The 17,908-nt window shown below is 31.0% G+C and overlaps 1 protein-coding gene across 2 annotated transcripts in view; it reads right to left on the reverse strand.

The window, feature by feature from the left end:
- Positions 1-8,993, reverse strand: part of LOC139499100 (sex peptide receptor-like) — a 58,013-nt gene extending 49,020 nt beyond the window's left edge. For both annotated transcript variants that reach the window (XM_071287796.1, XM_071287791.1), the window contains exon 1: positions 8,746-8,993. The gene's annotated coding sequence lies outside the window, so the exon portion shown is untranslated. The remainder of the gene's footprint in view (positions 1-8,745) is intronic.
- Positions 8,994-17,908: the final 8,915 nt, after the last annotated feature.

Consider the following 17,908-nt stretch of genomic DNA (forward strand, 5'->3'; position numbering starts at 1 on the left):
ATAGTGGGAATTTCAGTAGAATAAAAGAGTAAAGTACATGCAGATGCACGAGATGAAAACAAAGAAAGTTTTAATATTTAACATTTAAATCAACATAAGAAGGTTAAGTCCGCTGCTAGTTATTCGTATTACTTGATTTAAGCGTGAAGAACATTTTGCGATCCCACAGTTTAAATGTCTATAACACGTACAATATGGAAAGTGGGCGTTACAGAAGAACGTTCACCCAATCTGGTCCAGTCAATTGATAACCCGAGCGAGCTAAGAAATGGTCATGCTTACTCTGTTATGAATATAATTCTATGTTTTTAGAGTCACTGTCATGACATGATGACCGACACGATGGACCGGTCAGGTTATGTTTTGCACCTACATTTGTATGCTCTGAATGAGTTTGTGAGATTTGAACATAGGTAAACTACTGTTACTTACTAATGTATAGTCAACTACTTACTAATGTATAGTAAACTACTGTTACTTACTAATGTATAGTCAACTACTTACTAATGTATAGTAAACTACTGTTACTTACTAATGTATAGTCAACTACTGTTACTTACTAATGTATAGTCAACTACTTACTAATGTATAGTAAACTACTGTTACTTACTAATGTATAGTCAACTACTGTTACTTACTAATGTATAGTCAACTACTGTTACTTACTAATGTATAGTCAACTACTGTTACTTACTAATGTATAGTCAACTACTGTTACTTACTAATGTATAGTCAACTACTGTTACTTACTAATGTATAGTCAACTACTGTTACTTACTAATGTATAGTAAACTACTGTTACTTACTAATGTATAGTCAACTACTGCTACTTACTAATGTATGGTAAACTACTGTTACTTACTAATGTATAGGTAAACTACTGCTACTTACTAATGTATAGTAAACTACTGTTACTTACTAATGTATAGTCAACTACTGTTACTTACTAATGTATGGTCAACTACTGTTACTTACTAATGTATAGTCAACTACTGTTACTTACTAATGTATAGTCAACTACTGTTACTTACTAATATATAGTCAACTACTGTTACTTACTAATGTATAGTAAACTACTGTTACTTACTAATGTATAGTCAACTACTGTTACTTACTAATGTATAGTCAACTACTGTTACTTACTAATGTATAGTCAACTACTGTTACTTACTAATGTATAGTCAACTACTGTTACTTACTAATGTATAGTCAACTACTGTTACTTACTAATGTATAGTCAACTACTGTTACTTACTAATGTATAGTAAACTACTGTTACTTACTAATATATAGTAAACTACTGTTACTTACTAATGTATAGTCAACTACTGTTACTTACTAATGTATAGTCAACTACTGTTACTTACTAATGTATAGTCAACTACTGCTACTTACTAATGTATAGTAAACTACTGTTACTTACTAATGTATAGTAAACTACTGTTACTTACTAATGTATGGTAAACTACTGTTACTTACTAATGTATAGTAAACTACTGTTACTTACTAATGTATGGTAAACTACTGTTACTTACTAATGTATAGTAAACTACTGTTACTTACTAATGTAAACTACTGTTACTTACTAATGTATAGTAAACTACTGTTACTTACTAATGTATAGTAAACTACTGTTACTTACTAATGTATAGTCAACTACTGCTACTTACTAATGTATAGGTAAACTACTGCTACTTACTAATGTATAGTCAACTACTGCTACTTACTAATGTATAGTTTATGGTACCAATATGTTACCTATTTTGGCATGTTATTTTTTTTTGTCTGACTTTCTGTCATGTCTTCAAAATCTGTAGTCCATTATAAGCACCAATAATGCCAAATTTAGCACATACACTCAAATTTCTACTTTTCAATAATTGTACGCTAACTTAAAATCAAACAGTTTATATTTGTCATTTATTTCAATTTCATCCCCTTTTCATTCCATCGAACACTTCTCAAATGAAGAAATAAAACTGGAAATTCTTTCATGTTTTTGTAAAAGATATTCAAAATTATTTTTGTGCGACAATCAAATACACATCAAAAAGATATAGTGATAATATATTTTGAAATAACTGACATTTAATTATTTATTCAAGTGAACAACAAACTTGGTTTGTCCAGAAATAAAATAAATCATAAGAATAACTTACTCCTTTTACAATTAATAGCAATATGTTATGTAACAGTAAACGGATGGAATAGTTTTTATCTGTAATACAAATCAATCAAATATCGTTTTGAAATTCAACACAAAACAGTTTTATTGAATACTTAATTGATGCCAAAAGTCATTGTAGAATAAATAGAAAAGGTATTTAAAACTCATAAATTGATTGGGAGAAAACAAATCCGGTTACAAACTAAAAACCAATGAAAACACATCAACTATAAGCAAACAACAAGGAACAAGAGGAACACTGAACGTAAAAAATGACCACCAAAGTTCAATTTTAGTACACCTCAGTATATAATAAAACACCACATGTTGATTATGTGTTGTCTTTGACAGTTTAGGATCGTGTGTTGTCTGGTCTATACATCTCTATAAGTTAAGCGTTTTTAAGGTCAGGTAAAAGGAGTATGTCCGGTAAGGGCGGATTTTTGCCTAAAACTTCAGGATCATCTGATGAAAGATTTTAAACACTGTTGTTTTTTAAACTTTGTTTTCTAAACATTTTTGTCATAAAAACAAAGTCGTCACCACCACAAAATCCTAGTTGGATATTTTACAGCAATTCTAAATGAAAATAAATTACAAAAAAACTATTATCACTCATACCTAGTGTAAAGCCCTCATCTCAGTTTTCCACGCGGCTCAACATTGTCTTAAAATCTATTTTTTTGTTGTTTCGCTGACTTATTTAGAGCTGAACTTTCATAAACTCCTAGATGTGTATGTAGTAATTGAAACATGCGATTAACGGCGTGTTTATTTACAGCTACAATCTTAAGTATTCCTTATTAGTAGTTTTTACAATTTCTGAAGATTAACCGATAACCGATGTATGACCTTTAGATTAAAAGTATTGTATAAATACGTCTGTTTTCATAAGATTTGAAATGATACATGATACATATGACCTACGTTGTTAAAGAAGTAATTATGTTATCTTATTTTAGCTTTTTTTAACACTTTAAAATATAAAAAGTATTTATCTAATACAGAAGTATGACACAAATGTTTTAATGACATGACGGATTCTATGTCGTAACTTTCGATAATGTAGAGTCCGACCTATATAGAACGATTCAATTGACATTCATTGGTTTTGACTGTTAGGTTTATTAGAGCATAGCCGTTTAGACTATATTCTTCATTTGATTTTCCAATTGGTTTTTTTTTGTGCTTGCTTGAGGCGTGTTTTCTCCCTAGTTTTAGAAATACTATTACCATCTTCATACATTTTACATTTTATACAAAATATCTTTTTTGCTGAACTTGCTTTTTTTCTAATATTGGTCGTGCTGATAAGAAATTCACCATTCAAATAGGTTTAAAGATTGTTGATTAATCATTATTAGAAAGGACTATAACGGCACGCATTCACCTAAAGCACTGGATACAAACATTTCTTCAATATTAATTTTGTATTTTTATTTGGTTTATTAAATAATAAATCGTTTTCATATAAAAATTTGATTAAATGCACGAATGTACAGCAGAAAAATGAATAAACTTAAATAGTTAAAAAACATAATGATATATGGTATGAGATTGATTTTAACACTGAGCCCTAAATGATAAAAATAAAATTTGAAACAAATAATAGTAATTTCAAGATAAGCCTATCAAAGGATGTACTGAAACGTGTACCTCGCATTATAATATTAGAGATATTCAAACTCAAAAGTAAAAGAGAAACTAAAAACGCCAATTCAAAAAACGAAAAACGACATATATATATAAAGACATATAGCAATCTTTAAACAAAGCAATTTAAAACTAAAGACTGAGATAGTCGAACGTCACCAAAAGCTGGTGTGGTAAAACTGGTGCTCCACAGGGCAGGCAGACCCTGTTCAACATGAGTCACCCGTTAAGTTGCTCATGTAAGTACACATTTGGTGAAAAGTTTGCTATCACATCAACGAAAAGTGGATGGGAGTATGCAATAACATCCACTTCCACATTGCAAACCCTTGGTTTGGTAGCTTCCTTGTTATCAGCAACTCTCTATCTCAATGATAATTGCATTAATCACTTCTTTCATGTCATATCAATATATGGATGAAAATTTACTCCGACATATACAAATGATCACCTATCAGTGAAATAGTTTTGAGTTTAAAACAAATTTTAATGTCAGAGCATCCGTGGTATTTGACAGTTTATTATGCAAATGCATTGTATTTATTTTTTTTATTATTCTGGTTTTTGTTTCTTGTTTTGTTTTTCATTCGTTTGATATCTGATTCGGTTATTTAGCCTCTATGTTTTGTCCATTTTGCCTTTTGATTTTTGCATCTGCGCGTTTCATGTGAATCTAAATTGGCCCTCATAACTTGAATAGTATGACACTTTGTGGAGCATAAACGGAAATCTGGCATAAATAATAGATCAGTAGAACGACAAACTTATTAGTGTGAGTTTAAATTTGACTTATTTTTGCGAAAGCAGTTTACTTTATGATGAAACATATCCCACTGACTAAGTAGACGAATATCTTATTCTAATTACTAAATACATGATAAGTAACCAGCTATTAAATAGCTTTTAACGAAACCAAAGTTCTAAAGCATAAAAATATTCATTGATGTAAATCATAATTATACCGATTTAAACAGGAATGAAACATTTTCTTATAATCTGAACGTATCTTTTCTGTTTTCCCCTGGTTTTGGTTTGTGACCTGGATTTGTTTTTTTCTCAATCTAGTTATGACTTTTGAACACAAGTATACTATTGTTCCTAATCTGAACGTATGAAGCAATACCTCAAATTCAAATTGATGATATTTCATTTCAAGAGCCCTTGTGATAAATGGAATTCACATTGACATTGGCGAAAACCAATGCATGCAAGGCAAAATCACATAGTACATGTGCAATGGGAGATGTTTAACGAACTTATCTATCCATGAGGGTCTCGTACAGTCTGTCATTTGGTGTGTGTTATACAATATAAGGTCAAAGTCAGTAAAATAAAAAAAAATTGTATGAGGCTGGGAAACTGGGAAAGGTCGAGGTTTTACCGAGCCCTTCCCCAGTTTTGTTCCGCAAACAAAAGAGTTTTTATTTTATGACATTGACCTAAAATATTGTTTTTATTCTTTAACTAAAAATTATACATTGATAGCTATTTAATTGTAATACAAATTTCAAATTAATTGTCATCCCTTACTGAACCCCAGATCGTAGATAAAGTGTTACATGGAATTAGCATTGCACAAAATATAGCTGTGTTACTATGTTTAGGAAATAAACTAGTTGCAGTATAAAATTAATAATGGGTTTGAATTGGCCCTTATATGCTAAAATCAGCTCGGCTGATAAGGAATTCATAAGGTCGACTCATATTAACCATACGTTAAATATGGCCGTTTGGCCCGGTTAATAGAGGTTTCCCGAGTTGCTACGTATCAGGTACGGTTGGTACGTAACACAACCGTTGGTGCTGTTTTTTGAGATATCATTTAACGCATGAAATTATCTTATTAATCACGATGAAATTTAAAGAAATGATTTGCGTATCACCAAAAAACTAGATTAACGATTTATTTGATAGCGATTTTAACGTTTCTAGAATTAACACTTTGTATTTGATTATGGAATAACTTTGTTATGCACAAGTGGATGAATCAAACAGACCTTAAACGAACTGGGTTGAAATTGACACGACCTTTAGATTCTAGATATAGATTTGTGTTTCTTGTTATAGGTATTTTGTTTTGGTTCGGGTTTATTTTATAGAAAAAAGATTGTTTTCATACAGACAAATGAATTATAATTAAAATAATAACTATAAACTACTTTCTAAAACACACGATACTGGTGTTGGTTATATTTGTTAAGGTTCATGTGGACCCTATGGCTAAAATGGCCGTATTTTCACCTCAAAATTTACTCTGAGTACAGACAAACCTGCGCATCTGTAAATAAATTCAGGCATAGCATGCCCTAGATAAATGACTTTCAAGTATGTTTTATGTTTTAGAAAAATAAAAACTTACCAGGATTTTGCTGTGCACTTTTTTTCATTCCTCCAGAAGGTGCCAAAATAAACTAAGTTGGGAAACAGGTTTGAGAACTTCCACACAGGTAAAAATTAAAGTGAGCATTTTTAATTGACATGGACATTAGATGGACAATAGATAACTGACAATAATTGGTTATTTAAACTGTGTACCTGAGTGGACCATATCAAAGTAAACTCAACTGATTGTTAATTTTATCATCTTCTGCAGAGACGAAAAAAAGTGTACGGCAAAATCCAGTTAAGTTATGAATTTTCTAAATCATACAATGCATTTGAATTATATTTATCTAGGGCATGCTATGCCTTAAAACTTTTCCAGATGCACAGGTTTGTCTGTACTCAGAGAAAATTTTGAGGTGAAAATCCGGCCATTTTAGCCATAGGGTCCACATGAACCTTAACGTGTCAAAATTGCGTAGTTTTCGTATCTTAATTAGTTGTTGCATGATTTTGAATTTAGTTTTTATTATTTAAATTATTTATTTCGATCATTACACATTTTTGTTTGTTTGAGAGGATGTGGGAGCTGAGATTTCATTTTGAGTGAGAAAAGGGAATTCTTCGATATTCTTTTTTTTCTAGAAACGATTCTAGAAAGTAAAATGAAAAATATTGAAAAATCAGTATTTACTATTCGGTTGCCAATAAAAAAAAACACATTTCTTGAATCGTCTAATTTCATTGACTAAAATAGTTGTCATATAATTAAACAAAGGCGAATTCATTTAATGGGGCAGGGGGAAGGGGGTCCGCCCCCTTTTCTTGAAAAAAAAATGTTTAATAATATAGGGAAGCATGACTGGAGCGGGTCCCCTTTTAGGCAGTCAGTGCTCCCCAACTTATTAAAATTCTGGATCCGCCACTGTTATCATGACTAAAAATAAATTGTACTGACACTTGTTTTCTTTGAATATTTTATGTGTGTATCTTTTAATTGATACTTTATTCGTACTACGTCTGAATGATGATTTTTTCAACTTGCAGAAAATTATAAGAATGGTACCAAAGATAATGAATTTGAACAACTGAAATAACCTACAATTTGAAATTATATCAAAATGGAAAGAAATCCTCCTGGTAATTTAATAAGTTACTTCGTCAAAGCTGTTCCGTCGTGTTTATATTTATTCACTGTGCAGTACCTTGCATACACTTTCTAAAAACATTTCAGCGACCTCGATCGCGAAACAGTTTTTGTATTTAACTTTAACATTTTACATTTTGAATGGGGTCAATTTTGAATGTTAAAAAAGCTCTTTTTCTATTATCTTTTCTTAAAACCTACCCCTAAAATATGCCAACTTTTCCATTTTATACTGTTATATTCATAAAACAGTCAAAATTAAGATAAATTATGAATGTGCTATATATATAGCTTGTTTTTGCCAGTGGAATTTCAGGGAAAATAAATCTTAGTTACAAACCGTTCGTTGCAACGGTTACTACCAACGGTTTTGTTGAAAGCATAATCGAGTACACACAATATCGTTTGTTATGAATAGGTAACATATCTACATAAAAATTATACCAAGTTGTAGCTTAAAATCATCCAAATACTTTTTATAATGTTTCATAAAAAATACATTGACATTAAGGATATATATGAATTAATTTCAAAAGATCAATGACGGCTCCCAGTTCGTACTACGGTTGGTACGGTAGAAAATCGGAAAAGTGTTTCCATACGGACCAGCTATAGTTACTTCCTGTCATACTGAACAGCCATATGTACGGTTTTGATTATTACTAAATGTGTAACAACTTCTGTATTGATTTCCGGTCGCGGTCAACGGTATCGGACCTCGGCCCTACGGCAAACAGGACCAATACAGCAGTTATTGAATCAACACAGAATGAGCAAGTTCGTTAAACTATATTATATCTTGGGCGTATATCCTAAAGTCTTAAGTCATAATTGTACCTGATGGATTTCAATCTAATTATTAATTCAACATAAAACACCTTGACATAACATACATTGTTCAGTTTTTTATTTATCATTTGTTGGTAGCTAAACTATTTCCTGGATTTAACGCGAAAAAATAGTTTTAACAACACTTCAAAGATATGCAGCTATCTTATTTGTTTCTCGTTTGACACATTGTTAAAGTGATACCTTTACTGGTATTCATATTTTGATGATCGTATTGGTTGTATTACATTTATGTTTTGATACAATAACTAAGAATAGTGTGATCAATTGAAATGAACATTTAAAAATGGTATAAAATGCCTGTACGAAGTCTGGAGTATGACAGTTGTTGTCCATTCGTTTGAAGTGTTCTATCATTTGATTTTGCCATTTTTAAAATTAGGGACTTTCCGGTTTAAATTTTCCTCGGGGTTCAGTATTTTCGTGGGTTTTTTTTATTTTCCTTTTTTATTGTACTACTGGTATATCTGGTTTAAAAGGCTGATGAATTTACGCAAGAGTAAAACAACACAAGACCTTTTTTAAATTCAAACACGTGCTAAAAAGTGCACACCTTATTTCATCAGTATCACATTTAGATATTTTAAATTTATAAATTAAAATTTACCTGAATAAGAAAATTTAACATTGACATCCAAACTATTACTTCAGCTTTTTGTAGAATTCTAATATAAGAGCAGTCTGACCGGCATACAGCCACAATAGATTCAGTTAACCACACATTAATGAGTTTAGTCAGATTTCATATTAGCATCAATAAAGAGAAAGATTTTCACAATAATTAACAACCGTGCGCACAGTTCAGCTGAAGCATCAGGTCTGATTAATTGTTTCTGATAAATCGAAGTTTTATAGAAACTGTACATGATGATTTTATACAAGCAAACCAAACTTATCTAAAGTATTATTGGCTTTTGGTATCATAGGTATTGGATATTATGGTTCAAAGGTTGTTTCAATAAGCTACTAGTGCAGTTATATAGTGTTTTTGAAAAATGATTTTTGTAGATATATTCTTGGCTAGAAATACTATGAAATAAACTTAAATCAAAAGCAAGTTAAATCTATCTAGAAATTACATTTGAGAAAAAAGAAGAATTAACTTTTGAACTAATGAGGCCATAATGAGTTAATGGATAAATTGTTATTGTTTCGTTTTATCTAATTTGTTTTGTCTATATGACTTTTTGATTTTCTTTGTTGACATATTTGTTTGTTTGTTTTAAGAGTATAACGCAATGTTGACAGCTGTACCCGGATTTTTGAAATTTATTTAACTACTATGTCTGATTGTTTTGTTCACACATGTCTGTCAATATAATAGAATTTTATGAGAATGTTATACAAGTGAAAGAAAAACCATATTCCAAGTCAAGAATATGACATTTGTTATCCATTTGTTTGCTGTATTTTAGCTTTTGATTTTGACATTTTATCAGGAACTTCTATTTTGAGTTTTGCTCGTAATTCGGTATTTTTCTATTTCGATATAAAATAATTGCAAATTTTTAGTGTTTTTCCGAAAGAAAAAAAAAGAAAATAGAGATGTTCCAATTCAAGACCAACACTATTCTAGAAATAAAGCGATGTAATTTCGTTCATATACACATACTTTCATGTTGGTTTCAGATGTCCTTAAAAGAAAATTGAATAACAAACATTAAACTTTTACAATACAATATTGCAATTAAATTGTTTTCAATATTAATGTATAAAGTTGACATACATTTTGATTTTATCACTGTATTTTGCGACTCAAATGACACCAGATTTCATCAACTAATCGACGATGTTTCTGTGAGTAAACGAATTCCTGAAAAATATGACAGTTCCTCATTTGAGTGTTATACATCAGTTTTATAAATAATACTTTTGGTTTACTCAAAAGATTGATTGTTGACGTCGTTATACAACAATCGCCATAAATGTCAGGATAAATGTGTTTTTTTTCACTTTTTAAAGCTGTAAAGAACGGAATTCATTTATCATTTATCTAAATATGAAATTTATTTTTTCAAATAAATGTTCAAGCATTGAATAAAATTGAGAAAGGAAATGGTGAATGTGTCAAAGCAACAACAACCCGACCATAGAGAAGGCCACCAATAGGTCTTCAATGTAGCGAGAATTCCCGCAACCGTAGGTGTCCTTCAGCTGGCCCCTGAAACATATGTATACTAGTACAGGGATAATGGACGTCATACTAAACTCCAAATTATACACAAGAAACTAAAATTAAAAATCATACAAAACTAACAAAGGCCAGAGGCTCCTGACTTGGGACAGACGCAAAATTGCGGCGGGGTTAAACATGTTTATGAGATCTCAACCCTCCCCCTATACATCTAGCCAAAGTAGAAACTAAACGCATAACCTTACGCACATTAAAATTCAGTTCAATAGAAGTCATAGTCCGATGTCAAAAGATGTAACAAAAGAAAATAAGTAAAATGACAATAATACATAAATAACAACAGACTACCTGCAGTTAACTGACATGCCAGCTCCGGACCTCAATTAAACTGATTGAAAGATCATGTCTTCATCATATGAATATCAGGCACAATCCCTCCCGTTTGGGGTTTAGTATCATACTATCATAAAATATATGAGAAGAACATAAACCGTGTCATGCCAACAACTGCTTTAAATAAAATAATAATAATAATAATTAATGTGTTTAGTTCCGATGCAAAGACCCTTTAAGTGAATCAATATTAAAGCCAAAATATGCAATCTTTACTGACCTGACAACAATATCGTAACTATAGCCCTTCTTAATAAGTCTATTTAAAGGTTTTGTAAGCTTTTGAGGTGAATACTGACATTTTTGTGCTTTGTAAAGAACATTACCATAAAAATTGGATGTGAAATACCTGAACGTATAATATGTCTGCATGTTGAGTTATATTTACGAATCATTTCCTTATACCGGTGATAAAATGTAGTAAATGTTTTGACCAGTTTGTGATATCGAAAACACTGGTGTAATAATTTTTCAGTAATACATAAATTTCTCTCGCTTAAATCTAATACGTTGTTACATACGCGGGCGAATCGTACAAGTTGCGATATATAAACACCATAAGATGGTGACGAGGGAACGTCAAAAATGGATAATTAACAATAGGAAATAAATATTTGTATTAGGCTTCCCGTTAATGATATAGATATCAAGATCGAGGAAAGGGCAGTGGTCATTGTTAGTATTAGCTTTATTTAAAGTAAATTCAACAGGATAAATTTCTTTAGTATACATACTGAAGTCGTCATTATTGAGAGCCAATATATCATCCAAATATCTAAAAGTATTGTTAAATTTTTGTATCAAATGTTGTTTCGATGGGTCTTTGCTAATTTTAGTCATAAATTGTAACTCATAACAATACAAAAACAGGTCCACAATAAGTGGTGCACAGTTAGTCCCCATTGGAATTCCAATAACTTGACGATATACGAAATCTCCAAAGCGAACAAAAATGCTATCAAGTAAAAATTTAAGCGCATATATAGTATTAAAGCATGTCCAATTGATATAGTTATTTTGTTTATTGCTACTAAAAAATGACCTAAAAGAGTTTGAACATATGTACTCGCATTCTGACTTTTTAAATGCCCAGTTAATTAGGGATGTGAATTTTTTCTTAATAGGAATATGAGGCAAAGTGGTATATAGGTTAGAAAAAACTTTGAACAGATTCAAAATCACCAATATATGCATGCAATTTATCAAGTACTTCCAACGAGTTTTTGACACTCCAAAAGTAATTAATTCCACTATTTTCAATGGCCTTATTTGAACAATTTATTATCAGGTTTTTTATTGTACCAAGTGTACTAGTAAGTAAAACAGACAATTTAATTTAGTAGTGGAACAATGGCTTGAAGATGAAATAAGTCTATATTTGTAAGTTTTTTGTGTAGCTTCGGAAGCGAGTACATAGTTGGGACTTTCATTGTATTTGGTTCTGCTGGTAAAGAAGTAGCGAAAAGTTTGTGTTTGTTACAGATGTCGTTTTCTGAAAATGAAGTCAGTTGGAATGTTGGTGAGTTCGTGATTTCCTTTTGAAGAACCTCTATATAAAATTTACGTCAAACAATAATGATATTATTAGCAGCTTTATCAGCCGGGACAAAAACAAATTCCTTGGCTAGTTCTTTTAGTTTATGTTTGATACGCGAAATAGGGTTTTTATGGTTGTTGTTACGAGTAAAATGTTCTTTAAAATGTTGTATTCGAATATCAACTGTCTTCATTACTGAATTAAAAAAAAGAGTTCAAAGATTTTTTGTCAGCTTTTTTTTTTTTTACCCATTTCAAACAGTAGGTACGGAGTGAGTCGTGGATGATATTACGACACTCATTCCAATTAATAATTGACGGGGAACGATATGTAGGTCCTATACTGAGGAATAATTTTAACTCTCGGTCGCGAACGATGTTAAGGTCTCCTGTAATGACATGGGAAATGGGGCCATAGGTGTATTCGGAATTTCTGCAATTACACGACATAGGTGTATTTTCAATGATATTTACATCTTTACACAATTGGCTATAATTAAACACATATTCCCGGGTAGATTTCTTGTAAATATAACAAATGAGAGGGAGTTCAGTATTATCAAAATATCCAGGAATTTGTTCTTTAACAGAATGTTCGTTAAAATACCGGCAATATTTACAAAATCAAAACCTTTATTAACATACTTTATTTAAAAAAAAAAAGGTTTTTTATGATCTTCAGGGCGATAAATTTTTGGAAAGAATGTCTCTCTGAGAATCTGTTTACATAACGGTCATCATCTCCTCTAGTTAATGGTTTAACTTAATTTATAGGAACATTTTATTCCTTATCGAAATATGTCTGACTTGTATAATGGATCTAGAACCCCAAAAAAAGTATGAAAACAGAACACTACAACATTTAAAAAACGGAGAAAAGGTTTGAAAATGAAACAACTATCCAACAAAAGTGACATTGTCTGTCTAGCAGGGACGACAGTATTTCTTTTTCCCCTTATCCCACAGTGACGTTTATTATGTAGTAATATTATCCCAAACTGTTTTAATGGTCGGTTGTATAATACAATCATCATGATATATTGCATGCAATAGACATTGCTTTCAAATATAACTATATTGACCTATACAACATTATTAGTACTACAAATATAAATAACAAGATGTGTCATTAGTGTCAATGAGACAACTCTCCATCCAAGTCACAATTTGTAAAAGGTTAACTGTAATAGATCAAAGAATGACCTTCAACACGTAACCTTGGCTTTATACAAATAGCAAATTTTTAAGGACCCGAAAACAATTCAAACAGGAAAACCAACAGTCTTGTCTATTAAAAAAAACGAGAAACGAGAAACACTTAGGAACCACACCAACAACAGAAAACCACTGAACAACCGGCAAGCTCATTTGTTTCTATATAGTATCCCCAAAAAATCAAGTTCAGTGTGTAAAACCGTGGCTTTTTCTCTGATATTTTGCATTTATACTGACTTCTGAGATCGAAAACTGCAATAAAAAACAAAAATAGTTCAAACTGATTAAGTAAAAATGTATGTACAACTATCATATTAACGAATTAAAACGAAGTGTGGAAATAAACAAGTAAGAGAAGAAATCAAACTGAATATCTGCTACTATGATTGTTCTCACAGAAAAGGAGAAAAACAATATGTTTCCCTGTGCAATTAAATACTAATTAGACATGAGAAACTAATTTATTATTCTCAATTAAGACGGCATATGAAAAACATTGCCATCTTAACTCTTCAACATGTTGACCTTAGATACCGTCTGTGCCGGAAGTCGTTACATTGATTGTACGCACCTGCAACCTAACACGTTGCTCTGTCGTTAATAGAAGAGGCACCTGTTGATTTAAAAGATACAAACCCTTGTTCTGTCAAGTTTTATTTAAACAAAACTCGAAAAAAGCAAAGTGAAAAAAGAAACGATGCAGCAGTTACGATAGTTCTTACATTTGACGTATATTAACATTTTAGAAGTCGATTTATCGCTTTATACAAAAAGAATCACTCCCGCTATTTTCATATGATGTTTGTTGATTGTTCCTACATAGATCCCTCCCTTTGTGTGGATTATAAATTCACCTTTTTAATTTTTGCATAGACATTTTTCAGGGAGAATCAACCGCATATATTGAAAAAAGACAAATTACAGCTTGGTTTAAGGAAAACAGACAGCCAGTCAACTATTTCGAAAACTAGAGAAAGAAAGCTCATTGAAATCCTGAGTATAGACACAGTAGTAAAATCTTTAAATATTGTTTTTATTTGTGCTAAAATTGATTAAATTTATGAAAATTTAAAACTTAACTTAAGGTATATTGCTATATTTGTACAGTCATGTATATGAATCTTCATTATTCTTCTTCCTGTCGACACGGTTACTTATATTATGGCAAAGCACAAGGTCATTTATTTCTCAGACTGTTTATTACCTTATTATATTAAATACATTGGAGTTGTACTGATTAATACTTTTGTATCGGATATCATGATTTATTTATTAGTTGTAATTGGTTCAAACTGGGTTTCAGTAAATATGTCGATGCTTTGTGCATTTCTATTGTTTTATGTTAGTTGGTTTTTGTGCCTATAGTACCGACATTTTTAGTAAAGAAAATAACTTCTGCTGTTTACATTTTGTTCTTATGTTGTACTGTTACACCATTGTCCCAGATTAGGGCAGGGTTGACCTTTCGAAAATAAATTTAACCACGCCATATTGTTTATGACTATGTCCAAAGTCATAAGCCTGTAGTTGGGTGGTTGTCGTTGCTTCGTGTTTGATATATTTCTTTTTCGTTAACTGTTATGTTATAAATTAGGCCGTTATTTTTCTCGTTTGAAATGTTTCACATTTTTATGTCGTTTTTTTTTATAACAGACAACAACTGTCATATTCCTGCCTTGATAAAGGCATTTTCTGTTTAGAAAATAGTGTTTTAAACCTGATATTGTAGCTCGCTAAACCTCTCACTTGTAAGACCGTTGTGTAAAATTCCATTACAATGACAACGATGTATAAACAAAGTAAACAGACATAATAGCTCTTCGCCTTTGTATTTGTTTGGCATTATAAATATTTTGATATGAGCGTCACTGATGAGTCATGTCTAGATGAAACGCGCGTCTGGCGTACAAAATTATAATCCTGGTACCTTTGATAACTATAATGGGTTAAAAAACAGGGGTACGTCACTTTACTTCTATATTTTCCAGGAACTCTCCAGACCTAGCATTGTTATGAAAACAGTAACATGAGTGCATTATCTCATGGACATTCATCAATTATCCATAGTTTTCTAATTTTGAGAAATGTCAAACGTTCTATCAAAAATATATTCCCTCTTATCCAAAAATGAATATTTTCACGTAAGTATTACATAATTTTGATGACGTGCTTGTCTGGTAAACCAATTATTATCTTAAAAACCACAATTTACATTGTCGAATTTGCTTTATGTACACATTTGTTACTATTTATATTTTTCGTATGAGTTAAATTGTGGGATGCAGCCGGTTCTTTACCATATGTCTTGCCTCACTATACAAATGAATTACAATTCAAGATATATCCAATAAACATTAAAACAACTACTTCTGAAATCATATCTTTTAAAAGATTAGTTATTTGTCCTTTTACATTGAATGAAAAACTGTAGATAGAGACTGAACATTTAACACCAATCTCTTAAAATATCAAGAATACAAAGCCACAGTTTTATCAAAGAGATAGCAACTACTGACGATGATTAAATATAAATTACTGAAGTCTCCATCAGAATATGTTAACACAATACCAATCGTGTAATATCCTAAACCCTACAAGTATTTCCCTATTCAGATTTTTTTTGAAAACATGTTAGTTTAAGTGTTCAGTGTTTCCAAGTAGAATGGCCGTATGGACAGTTCAAAAGACAAATCATGTGAAAGAACTAATCCAAGAACTATATATATTCTAAGGTAACAAGCAGTCTTCACAGCTCAGACTTTCGGGCATGTAAAAATCATATCTACAGGTATACAAAATCTAAGTTAAATTTTGCAAATATTTACCTCCGGGTCTGTAGATCGAATATATTCTTAGTTCAAATCTATGTATTTGAAACTGTTTTGAAAATAAAACTCAGGAAACAGTAGTTAACCGATGTACACAATTCCTTTTGTATTTTAAAACCAAATAATTACATAACATGTATGTTACATTATAATACGTTATTTTAGATAACACCCATTTTTTCATGATCCTAGCAAGAAAAATTAAGTTATAATTATTGAATGATTTTTTTTAGTAACTTTATAGTGATTTTAAAACGTTGACCGTGCGCACATTTTAGAATGAAGCTCTTCTGTACTCCATACAAACTGTGTGTCGGACAACACTTTTGCAAACAAATAAAGGAGAAGGTCCGGTAAGGGCCGATTTAGGCCTCATATTTCATGTTCACGTGATGAAATATTTTAGACAATTTTTAAAGTGTCTACTTCAGTCGATTCAATTAGTTTATGGGAAAAATTTGAACTGATTTAGTCATTTCAGACGCTCAAATTCAAGCTTGAATAGGGGAAATTCTATCACATATGTCAAAATATGTCACTTTTACCGTATGATGGTTTTTGTCAAAAATGAAAGTGGCCGCATCCGTGTTCACTCTCAACCTTTTTATATATTATGTTTTATCATCAAATACAACTTACAAATAAATATAAAGAATAAACACAAATTAGGTCACTTCCATTTTAAGACGTCTAAAATCTACCTCAAATGTTAAAATAGTGAAGATTTCAGTAATTTAACATGACTTAATGGTGCTAGTCCCCGATATATATGCACAGCCCATATTTATGTAACAAAAGTATTCTTCTTTCTAATAAATAGCTTAAAGTTAAAACGAGCTCCCACAATAAAATGCACAGGTTAATAAAATAAACTTGATTAAATCGTTTTTTCATTATCCTTGCTATAAAAATGAAGTTATAAGTATTGAATGCTTTTTTCTTCGTAATTTTATAGTGTTGTTAACGCGTTGACCGTGTGCACATTTTAAGAATGAAGCTCTTCTGCGCTTCATACAAACTGTGTGTCGGTCAACGCTTTTATCAACAAAAAAATTTCCAAAAAGAAGCATTAAATTTCTCTATGAAAAGTAACTGCGGAAACCCATTCAACTTCACTGGTCCGGTTCGTTTTTAGGCTATGAATACATCTCCTCATACAAATCAAGATTCAGGCCAGATGTTCCGAAATAGACCAAAACAGAATCATTTACAGAAAAGCCGATTATTGTGGTAAAATCAAAATATCTTTCATGGCTCAATTATTATATTACCAAATGAGACTTGTTACCTTTGTCATAAACAAAACAACATCTGCTACTGAGGAGAGTTTGTCATTGCCATTTGATGATTCTTAACATCTCTCGTCATACATGCCATTTATTTTTCGGAAACAACTGATATATCATGGTTGTCATGTATAAACTTTCTGAAAAATGAAAATGTTTAAGAGATCAGTAGTAAATTATTCAAACAACCTAAAATGCTATGTAATTACTAGTAAAGCAAATTGTTTGATATCATAGTTGTTTTGTATTGCAACGCTATATAATTTTCAAGGTCGTATATGACATCAAAGACGTAAAATAAACAACTCGTTATCATATTTTGGTTTGACTTTGAGTTGTCCTTGAGACATAGTCCATTATGTGTGTCTTTCCTGTTCC

Source organism: Mytilus edulis, chromosome 1 (assembly GCF_963676685.1).
Source record: "Mytilus edulis chromosome 1, xbMytEdul2.2, whole genome shotgun sequence".
Taxonomy (NCBI): Eukaryota; Metazoa; Mollusca; class Bivalvia; order Mytilida; family Mytilidae; genus Mytilus; species Mytilus edulis.